Below are 11,272 nucleotides of genomic sequence, written 5' to 3' on the forward strand. Positions count from 1 at the left end.
ACTGGAGTAGATTGCCATGCCATCCTCCAGGGGATCTTCCCAACCCAGGGATTGAACCCAGGTCTCCTACATTGAAGGCAGATTCTTTACTGTCTGAGCCACCAGGGAAGCCCAGGGAGACACCTTAGCTCTTCTGAGAAATATCCCCAGGATGCTTTCAGGGAACTTGGGAGCCTCCTTGTAATTAGTTCCCTCGGTAGAAAGATACACCCTCCTTGTAGCTCCCAAAGCAGTGCTTCTCAAACTTGACTGTGCTTGCCAATCACCCGGGAACCTTACTCAAAAGCAGATTCTGGTTCAGTACATCTGAGGTGGGGCTCAACATTCTGCGTCTCTCTTTTTTTCAAATTAATTCTTATTGGAGCATAGTTGCTTTACAACGTTGTGTTAGTTTCCGCTGTTCAGCAAAGTGAATCAGCTATATGTATACATACATCCCCTCTCTTTTTGGATTTCCTTCCCATTTAGGTCACCACAGAGCACTGAGTAGCTCCCTGTCCTATACAGTCGGTTCTCATTAGTTAGCTATTTTACACATAGTATCAATAGTCAATCCCAGTCTCCCAATTCATCCCACCCCACTCCTTTCCCCCTTGATGTTCATACATTCTACTAACACCTATCGTTCTGAAATTCTTCCAAAAAGCTGTAGAGGGAGGAACACGCATTGTACAAGGCCAGCATCACCCTAATACCAAAGTCAACACTCTGCATCTCTATTAAGTTCCTAGGTAACTTGAGTGTGGCTGATCTTGGAGTAGCAAGGCCCTAAAGCAATGTTTCCCAGAGTACTGGGTTCCTTGCACCAGCAGCGTCTGTAGCACCTAGAAACTGGTTAGAAACGCAAATTCTCAGGTCCCATCTTGCTCCCCTCAGCCTAACCCAGATCTCCTTCTTTTCTGAATCAGAAACTAGGCGTGGGGGCCAGTCCCACTGATGCCAAACCCACCCTTACCTGATTAACACCTGCTTGAACCCGCCCTTTGGAACTCAGGGGAAGGTCACAGGAGGCTGAATAAAACCTAATTCGTGCAAACAAGAAACCGGATCCTGCTCAGTTTCACAGCCAGGGCTAGAACTAGGATTAGGCAAAATTGAAAGAGGTACCTACAGGGGTGGGGTTGTGCGTGTAAGGTCAGCCCTTATGAGCATCTTCTGTGCCCTCCAGGAGAGTCTGATGAAGCCAGAAGTAGGAGAACCATTGTCTCCTTTCTTTTCAATAAATCACCTCAGTGCAGAGCAGCTTATGGCACCCCACTCCAGAACCCTTGCCTGGAAAATTCCATGGATGGAGGAGCCTGGTGGGCTGCAGCCCATGGGGTCGCGAAGAGTTGGACACGACTGAGCGACTTCACTTTCACTTTTCACTTTCATGCATTGGAGAAGGAAATGTCAACCCACTCCAGTGTTCTTGCCTGGAGAATCCCAGGGATGGGGGAGCCTGGTGGGCTGCCGTCTATGGGGTCGCACAGAATCGGACACGATTGAAGTGACTTAGCAGCAGCAGCAGCAGAGCAGCTTAGTTGTATTTAAATTATTTGAGCCTGACCTCAGATGCATTGAAATAGAACCTTTGCGGGGTAGAAAAATGTTCATCTGGCCCATAAAGGGATGTGGTGTGAATGCGAATGCTCTTCAAAGCCTGTTCGCCCTGGGAAGGATTTGAAAGAGAAAAACAATGTATCAAGCATGATCCACTGGGTAAGCAAAATGTGGGGAGGCATACTGCAGTTACAGGCAAGGAGCCAGAGGTACCGCAGAGCAGTGTGGCAAGGGCAGAAAAGCAAAGCATTGGATGAATATTGCAAGAAGCAATTCAGAGCACAACACCATTTGCATAAATTTCAAATGCATACTTTTAAAAAATACACTATTGGGGGGCTTCCCGGGTAGCTCAGTGGTAAAGAATCTGCCTGCCAAGGCAGAGGACATGGGTTCCATCCCTGGTCCGGGAAGATCACACATGCCACCAAACAGCTAAGCCCATGCACCACAGCTGTTGAGCCTGTGCTCTAGAGCCTGAGAGCTGCAACTACTGAGCCCACACGCTGCAGCTGCTGAAGCCTGCGAGCCCTAGAGCCCATGCTCTGCAACATGAGAAGCCACCACAATGAGAAGCCTGCGCACCACAGCTAGAGAGTAGCCCCTACTTGCTCCAACTAGAGAAAGGCCTGTGCAGCAATGAAGACCCATCGTAGCCAAAAATTAATAAATAAATACGCTGTTTCTTTTTAAGCAATGATCCAAGAACAGAGAGGGTTGCAGAGGGGGAAGTGGAATAAGAGTGAGGCCCAAGAATAAGCGGGGCTGGAGGGGGACATGGAAAGGAATAAGTGAACAAACAAGCATAAAAGACGAACTTAGCATGGAGATGACAGCATGCTCTGAACTGGGGACTATGAGTCACTCACCTCCAGCACAAGGTCCACAGGTTGGCAGGGTGTGTAGCAATCACTGCAGATGGACACGAGAAATCCATTGAAAACAAGAACCCCAGAGGAGTCTTCTGCACACCGTGGACATCTTTAATTCCAAAGTGTTTTATTTTCTAGCACATCCATAATTTGGCTGCCACATAACTTTCCAGTCCCCCTGTCTGACACTTTGCAATCCAGTAATCCAGCAAATGTCACAGTTTCCCACCCCTAGATCTTTATTCATATCACGTCTCCTGCCTTAACACTTTTTAACTCTCTTCACCTGGGTAACTGTCATGTATTCTTTACAACTCAGCTCGGGTCCCGTCTCATCAGGACAATGTTTCTGACCCCTCTAGCTGGGTTAAGTTAATCCATGGGCTTTTACAGCACTGGGTTATTTGGTCGTGGAGTATTATACTGTAATCACTGATTTGTATGTTTTTTAAATATCTCTAACCCAAGAATATGCTCTTATCACCTTTGGTTTCTCAATGCCTCTCAATATGGTACCTGTAATTCAGTAGGTTTTCAAATGTGGTAGGGCTTACCCATAAAGCAGGTGTGATAGGGCTTAATCAGCTTTAGGAATATTATTTATGTATTAATTCACTTGAGCTTCCCAGGTGGTTCAGCGATAAAGATTCCACCTGCCAATGCAGGAGAATCCTGGAGACCTAAGAGACACAGGTTCAGCCCCTGGGTCGGGAAGATCCCCTGGAGGAGGAAATGGCAATCCATGCCAGTATTTTTGCCTGGGAAATCCCAGGGACAGAGGAGCCTGGCAAACTATACTCCATGGGGTCACAAAAAGAGTTGGACATGAATTTACAACTGAACAACAAAACAAAAAACAATTTACAAGACCTTGTTCAGAAAGCACTTAAGGCAGCACTTGAGAACTAAATTTCCAAGAAGAAGGTGGAATTTCACTGTAATAACCACCCCCAGTATCAGCTCTCTGCGGTCACAAGGATGCATCATGGCTGGCTGTCTGAACAGACCAAGATCCGGAGCAAGAGCCGGCGTTCTTGCTGTGGCTGGTTAGCAAAATATCTCCATCCCTGCCTGCTACTGCCATCTCCAGGGGACTGGTTGATTTTCACCCAGCTGCAAGCCTCCAGCTGCTAGGAGAAAGTCACAACTCTGAATTCTTCCTTTGTCTCGTTCAGGTTTCTGAGGGAGGGGTTGTGTACCTTTGTCCTCCAGTCAGGTAGAGACCAGAAGACCATTTTATGCTGTTTCCTCATCTACATCAAATATTTTCTGAGTTTATAGCCTCACATGATTGATGTAGAAAGTTGGAAAGTTATGTCTTAAAAGATTCACAAACCCTTCATTGAGAAGAAATTTGTAATCATAGCCATGCTCCCCTCTCACAGAAAGGAAAATAAATCTTTTATTTAAATCAGTTATGTTAAAAAAAAAAAAAAGCTGAAACACTGAGTCTATAATGAATTTGCCTCCAACATTGCTAATCATCAGGGAAACACAAATCAAATCACAATGAATTATCACCGCACACCTGTCAGAATGGCTATCATCAAAAAGAACACAAATCACGAATGTTGGCAAGAATGTGGAGAAAAGGGAACCCTAGTAATTTTGGTGGGAATATAAATTGGTGTAGCCACTGTGGAAAATAGTGTGGTTTCTGAGGTTTCTCAAAAAACTAAGAATAAAACTGTTAGAGGACCTAGCAATTCCACTCCTGGGTATATATCTGAAAAAAGAAAATAATAAAGACACTAATTTGAAAACATATGTGCACATCAATGTTCATAGCACCATTATTTACAAATGTCAAGATCTGGAAGCAACCTAAGTGTCCATCAACAGATGAATAAAGATGTGGCATATATGTGTGTGTGTGTGTGTGTGTGTGTACTTATATATATTTATATATGTATGTACTAAGTTGTAAAAAAAAATGAAATTTTACCATTTGTAGCCACATGGGTGACTTGGAGGGTATTATACTAAGTGAAATAAGACAGAGAAAGATAAATAATGTATGATATCACTTACATATGGAATCTAAAAAGTACAGTAAGCTGATGACTATAACAAAAAAGAAACAGACTCACAGATTCAGAGAACAAACTAGATGTTACCAGAGGGGAGGATGGAAGGGGCATTATAGGGGTAGGGGTTTAAGAGATACAAACTGCTATGTGTATAATAAGCTACCAGGGGGAATTCCCTGGTGGTCCAGTGTTTAGTATTCTGTGCTTCCACTGCTGAGGGCCCAGATTCAGTCCCTGGTGGGGGAAGTAAGAGCCTGCAATCTGTGAGACACCATCAAAAACAGTTTTAAAATAATCTGTAAGGATTTATTGTACAGCACAAGGAACATAGCCTGTATTTTATAATAGCTATAAATGGGGTATAACCTTCAAAAACTATGAATCACTATATTCTATACCTGTAACATGTAATACTGTATATCAAGTACATGTCAATAAAAAATAAAATAGAATGAATTTGCAGCTTGTATCCAGAATTTTCTTCAGTATATCATTATTTTCAAATAGAATCATCATAAACTTTTGGCTATTTTTTAACAGACCAAATTACATTTGCTTAATGATAAGAAAACATGATTTGATAAAATCTAAATTCAACTGGCTGGAAAACCTTTCCTATAGTCTGTAATAGACTGTCCTGTGCATGTGTGTGCTCAGGCACTCAGTCGTGTCTGACTCTTTGTGACACCATGGACTGTAGCCCGCCAGGCTCTTCTGCCCATGGGTTTCTCCAGGCAAGAATAACTGGAGTGGGTTCTCCAGGGGATCGTCCCGACCCAGGGATGCATCCCGCGTCTCCTGTGTCTCCTGCATTGGCAGGTGGATTCTTTACCACTCAGCCACCTGGGAAGACCAATGTACTGTCTCAGGAGTCAAATAATCAAGGGGAAAAAATAGTATACTCACCAGAACAGGATTTCCCAGCGTTGGCACTATTGACATTTGGGGTGGGACCATTCTTTATTTTGGGGGTTGAAAATGTTCCCTGCCTGATAGAATGTTTAGCAGCATCCCTGGCCTCTCCCCACCAGTTGTCAGTAGCACTCATCCACCCTCAGTGATCGACAACTAAAATATCCCCTGGGTGGAGGAGGGGAGCCAAATCACCTCTCCGTGGAGTACCACTGCCCAACAGGAAGGCACAAAGCCACTCATGGAGACGTGTGCTGTGCTTAGTCGCTCAGTCATGTCTGACTCTCTGTTACCCCACGGACTGTAGCCCACCAGGCTCCTCTGTCCATGGGGATTCTCCAGGCAAGAATACTGGAGTCGCTTGCTATGCCCTCCTCCAGGGGATCTTCCCAACCCAGGGATCAAACCCAGGTCTCCCTCATTGCAGGCGGATTCTTTACCAACCAAGCCACCAGGGAAAACCGTGGATAAGATAGAGTCTGTAATTAGAACTTGAGACAGAACACACAGGCCTTTCCTCTAACCCAAAGCCCAAGCATTGAACTCTCTTTAATTCAAAGGTGTCAAACTTGCCAACGCTGTGTGTGCATGTGTGTTCAGTCATGTCCAACTCTGTGCAACCCCATGGACTGTAGCCCTCCAGGCTTCTCCATCCGTGGGATTCTCCAGGCAAGAATACTGGAGTGGGTTGCCGTGCCCTCCTCCAGGGGATCTTCCTGACCCAGGGATCGAGCCCATGTTTCCTGCATTGGTAGGTGGGTTCTTTACCACTTCAGTTCAGTCAGTTCAGTCACTCATTCGTGTCCGACTCTTTGTAACCCCATGGACTGCAGCACGCCAGGCCTCCCTGTCCATCACCAACTCCCAGAGTTCACTCAAACTCGTCCATTGAGTTGGTGGTTCCTTCCAACCATCTCATCCTCTGTTGCCCCCTTCTCCTCCCACCTTCAATCTTTCCCAGCATCAGGGTCTTTTCCAATGAGTCAGCTGTTCGCATCAGGTGGTGAAAGTATTGGAGTTTCAGCTTCAACATCAGTCCTTCCAATGAATATTCAGGACTGATTTCCTTTAGAATGGACTGGTTGGATCTCCTTGAAGTCCAAGGGACTCTCAAGAGTCTTCTCTAACATCACAGTTAAAAAGCATCAATTCTTCAACACTCAGCTTTCTTTATAGTCCAACTCTTACATTCATACATGACCACTGGAAAAACTATAGCTTTGACTAGATAGGACCTTTGTTGGTAAAGTAATGTCTCTGCTTTTCAATATGCTGTCTAGGTTGGTCATAACTTTTCTTCCAAGGAGCAAGCGTCTTTTAATTTCATGGCTGCAGTCACCATCTGCAGTGATTTTGGAGTCCCCCAAAATAAAGTCTGTCACTGTTTCCACTGTTTCCCTATTTGCCATGAAGTGATGGGACCAGGTGCCATGATCTTAGTTTTCTGAATGTTGAGTTTTAAGCCAACTTTTTCACTCTCCTCTTTCACTTTCATCAAGAGGCTCTTTAGTTCTTCGTTTTCTCCCATAAGTGTGGTGTCATCTGCACATCTGAGGTTATTGATATTTCTCCCAGAAATCCTGATTCCAGCTTGTGCTTCATCCAGGCCAGCATTTCACACGATGTCCTCTGCATATAAGTTAAATAAGCAGGGTGACAATATATAGCCTTGACGTACTCCTTTCCTGATTTGGAACCAGTCTGCTGTTCCATGTCCAGTTCTAACTGTTGCTTCTTGACCTGCATATAGATTTCTCAGGAGGCAGGTCAGGTGGTCTGGTATTCCCATCTCTTTCAGAATTTTCCACAGTTTGTTGTGATCCACACAGTCAAAGGCTTTGGCATAATCAATAAAGCAGTAGATATTTTTTTGGAACTTTCTTGCTTTTTTGATGATCCAACAGATGTTGTCAAATCTGCCTTTTCTAAATCCAGCTTGAACATCTGGAAGTTCACAGTTCACGTACTGTTAAAGCCTGGCTTGGAGAATTTTGAACATTACTTTGCTAGCGTGTGATATGAGTACAGTTGTGCAGTAGTTTGAACATTCTTTGGTGTTGCCTTTCTTTGGGGTTGGAATGAAAATGACCTTTTCTAGTCCTGTGGCCACTGCTGAGTTTTCCAGATTTGCTAGCATATTGAGTACAGCTCTTTCACAGCATTATCTTTTAGGAATTGAAATAGCTCAACTGGAATTCCATCACGTCCACTAGCTTTGTTCATAGTGATGTTTCCCAAAGCCCACTTGAGTTCACATTCCAGGATGTCTGGCTCTAGGTGAGTGATCAGACCATCATGATTATCTGGGTCATGAAGATCTTTTTTGTATTGTTCTTCTAAGTGACAACCCACTCCAGTATTCTTGCCTGGAAAATCCCATGGACAGAAGAGCCTGATAGGCTACAGTCCATGGGGTCGCAAAGAGTCAGATACAACTGAGCGACTTCTCTTTCTTTCTTTCTGTGTATTCTTGCCACCTCTTCTTAACATCTTCTGCTTTTGTTAGGTACATACCATTTCTGTCCTTTATTGTGCCCATCTTTGCATGAAAGATGTCTGTGTCCCTGGCTCAGAGAGTAAAACGTCTGCCTACAATGTGGGAGACCCGGGTTCGATCCCTGGGTCAGGAAGATCCCCTGGAAAAGGAAATGGCAACCCACTCCAGTACTCTAGCCTGGAAAGTCCCATGGACAGAGGATCCTGGTAGGCTATAGACCATGGGGTCGCAAAGAGTCGGACATGACTAAGCGACTTCACTTTCTTTCTTCTTTTGCATGAAAAGTTCCCTTGGTATCTCTAATTTTCTTGAAAAGATCTCTTGTCTTTCCCATTCTGTTGTTTTCCTCTATTTCTTTGCACTGATCACCAAGGAGGGCTTTTGTATCTCTCCTTGCTATTCTTTGGAACACTGCATTCCAATTAGTATATCTTTCCTTTTCTCTGTTGTCTTTCACTTCTCTTCATAGCTATTTGTGAGGCCTCCTCAGACAACCACTTTGCCTTTTTGCATTTCTTTTTCTTGGGGATCACAGGGGGTCTTGATCACAGCCTCCTCTCCAATGTCTTTACCACTAATGCCAGCTCTATTTGGGAGGAAATCCTTTTCAAACCTTTTTTTATTTAGTTAGTTATTTTTGGCTGTGCTAGGTCTTCATTGCTTTGTGGGCTTTTCTCTGGTTGTGGAGAGCAGGGGCTACTCTCTAGTTGTGGTACGTGGGCTTCTCACCAAAGTAGCTTCTCATGTTGCAGAGCATGGGCTCTAGGGCTCTTGGGCTTCAGTAGTTGCGATTCCCTGGTTCTAGAGCACAGGCTCAATAGTTGTGGAACTTGGGCTTAGTTGCTCTGCTGCATGTGGGATCTTCCTGGAATGGACCAGAGATGGAACCTGTGTCTCTTGCACTGGCAGGTAGATTTTTACTACTGAGCCACCAGGGAAACCCACAAATTCTTGTCTTAATCCATTTCAAAATCAAACCAAGAGACATCTGACAGAAGAAATCTATTTTTTCAATAGTCAGTATTTTTTCATTCAAAAACCTGACCCTTCAATTTTGGCTTCTGACAGACTAGTACCCAAGAATAACAGAGAAGCTATGTTGACCTCAGTGATCAAGCTCAACCATTCTTGCTAAGAAATAATTAAACATTCTTAATGTAGCAGCTAATTAATAAGTGGCTACAATAGGCAGCATAATGCCTTCCCCCAAAGATGTCCATGTCCTCATTTCCAGAACCTGTAAAGCAAAATGATGTGCTGAAATTAAGGATCTTGCAAGGAGCACTTATGCTGGATTATCTAGGCAGGCCTAATGTAAATTTAAGGGTCCTGATAAGGGAAAGAAGGAGGCAGAGAAGGAGATGTGATGACAGAGGTCAGAAGAATGTTATCCTTGCCTTTGAAGGTGGAAGAAGGGGCCATGGACCAAAGAAATTGAATAGACAAGGAACAGATTCTCTTATAGAGCCTCCAAAGGGAACACAGCCCTGCCTACACCTTGATTTTAGCCCAATGCAACTCTGACCTCCAGAACAATAAGATAATAAATGTGTATAGTTAAGCCAACTGAGGAGTATGGCATGGCAACCCACTCCAGTATTCTTGCCTGGAGAATCCCCATGGACAGAGGAGCCTGGTGGGCTACAGTCCATGGGGTTGTAAAGAGTCAAACACGACTGAACGACTAAGCACAGCCCAGCACAAGCCATCTAAACTTCTGATGATTTGTCACAGCACCAAATAAAATCAATACAGTGACAGTCTATGGACACAGCACCATCATGAGTAACATCCAACAGGAATATTGCTGCCTGTGAAGCCAGGAAAGGAAGATCATTTTTTTTTTCATTTTAATAAGCAGAATTCATATTTTAAACAATAGTTGATTACCTCAGACCATATGACAACATACTATCTCTCCCTAATAATAGCTCATATACCTTGGAGGAGGACAGGGCAACCCACTCCAGTATTCTTGCCTGGAGAATCCCATGGACAGAGAAGCCTGGCGGGCTACAGTCCATGGGGTCACAAACAGTTGGACACAACTGAACAACTAAGCACACACACACATATAGCTCTTGGGTGTCAGACACTATTATGAGGCTTTTTAATGTGTTAATTCATTTGACTATCATAAGAACACTACGATGAAAGCACTTTTCATTATCTCCTTTTTTCCAGTGAAGAGACCAAGATCCAGAGAGGTTAAGCAACAACTCCAGGCACACACAGGTTTGAACACTGGAATTCAAATCCAGGCAGTCTGGCTCCAGAATCTAAATAAGTGCCACCCAGTGAAGTTCTGTGACCTTGAGGGATGCAATGCTTGAAAACCAAAACCGAGGACTTCTACACCCAAAGAGGATGCTTGATCATGAGCACTGTGGCATCTATGATAATACGTTTCAAAATGTAGGAGCATCTGCTGTTTTTGTCCACCCAGCATTCATGCCACGTCATTTGGTGAGTAGTGTGTCAAGTTTCCTTGAACAATAACCTCCGCCCACATTGCATAGTCATGTGGACTATCTATGAAGATGCCCCACACTCCCCCTAGCCAATGCAATACAAGCCAGACCAATGGACTCCCCTTCTCCTCCCACTTCTGGAATTTCTCCAAAAAGTGTCTTTAATTCCTGTTCCTGGTCCCTGTGTTTTCTAAAGCCCATCAAGTTCTGTTTTTTTTCTCTGATTTGGTGAGCAACCCCATATCCTTCCAGTAAAGTCTATTTTCATATAAATGTAGAAGAGTCAGTTACTTTACTTCCAAACAAACAAACCTCAACTGAAGCTGAAAATTCAAGAAAGTTCATATTTGTTAAGAACCCAATCTGTAAATTCTTTCCCATCAGCTGAAGAGAGGCTGGAACACTCCTCTCATCCCTAGAAGAGGCAGGTCATAGGAGGCTGATCAGAGAACAGGCAGAGCTGGTAGTGAAGGCAACTGAGGACTGCAGAGTTCTGCAAATGAATGAAGCTGCAGTCCGATAATCAGAGGCAGTTTGGGGAGCAGGCGATTTTCCTTAGCAATTACTGTCGCATAGACTGTATCTAGAGTGAAATGTGAACCATGCTTTAACCATCCTAGCATCCACTAGCCTGGACCCAAACAATAAAGGAGGCACTGAACCCAAACGACATAGGAGGTGAAGTGAGGACCCCACTGGCATAATTAATCCTTGTGTTGTCTTCATATATGGCTTTCAGCAGCTATCTTGATCCAGTGAACATTCATGACTGTTGCAGTCGAAATACTATTGACGGAGTTGACAGATCAACTGAGGATTACTTCCAACAGAATGCTACAGTAATAGGGCTCATTTCTTTTGTAACTACCATATAAAAGTAGGACATGAATAAAACTTATTTTGGATTCCCCAGGCTTCTGCAATTCTGTGCATCATTGCACTCTAAAA

Source organism: Budorcas taxicolor, chromosome X, assembly GCF_023091745.1.
Source record: "Budorcas taxicolor isolate Tak-1 chromosome X, Takin1.1, whole genome shotgun sequence".
NCBI lineage: Eukaryota > Metazoa > Chordata > Mammalia > Artiodactyla > Bovidae > Budorcas > Budorcas taxicolor.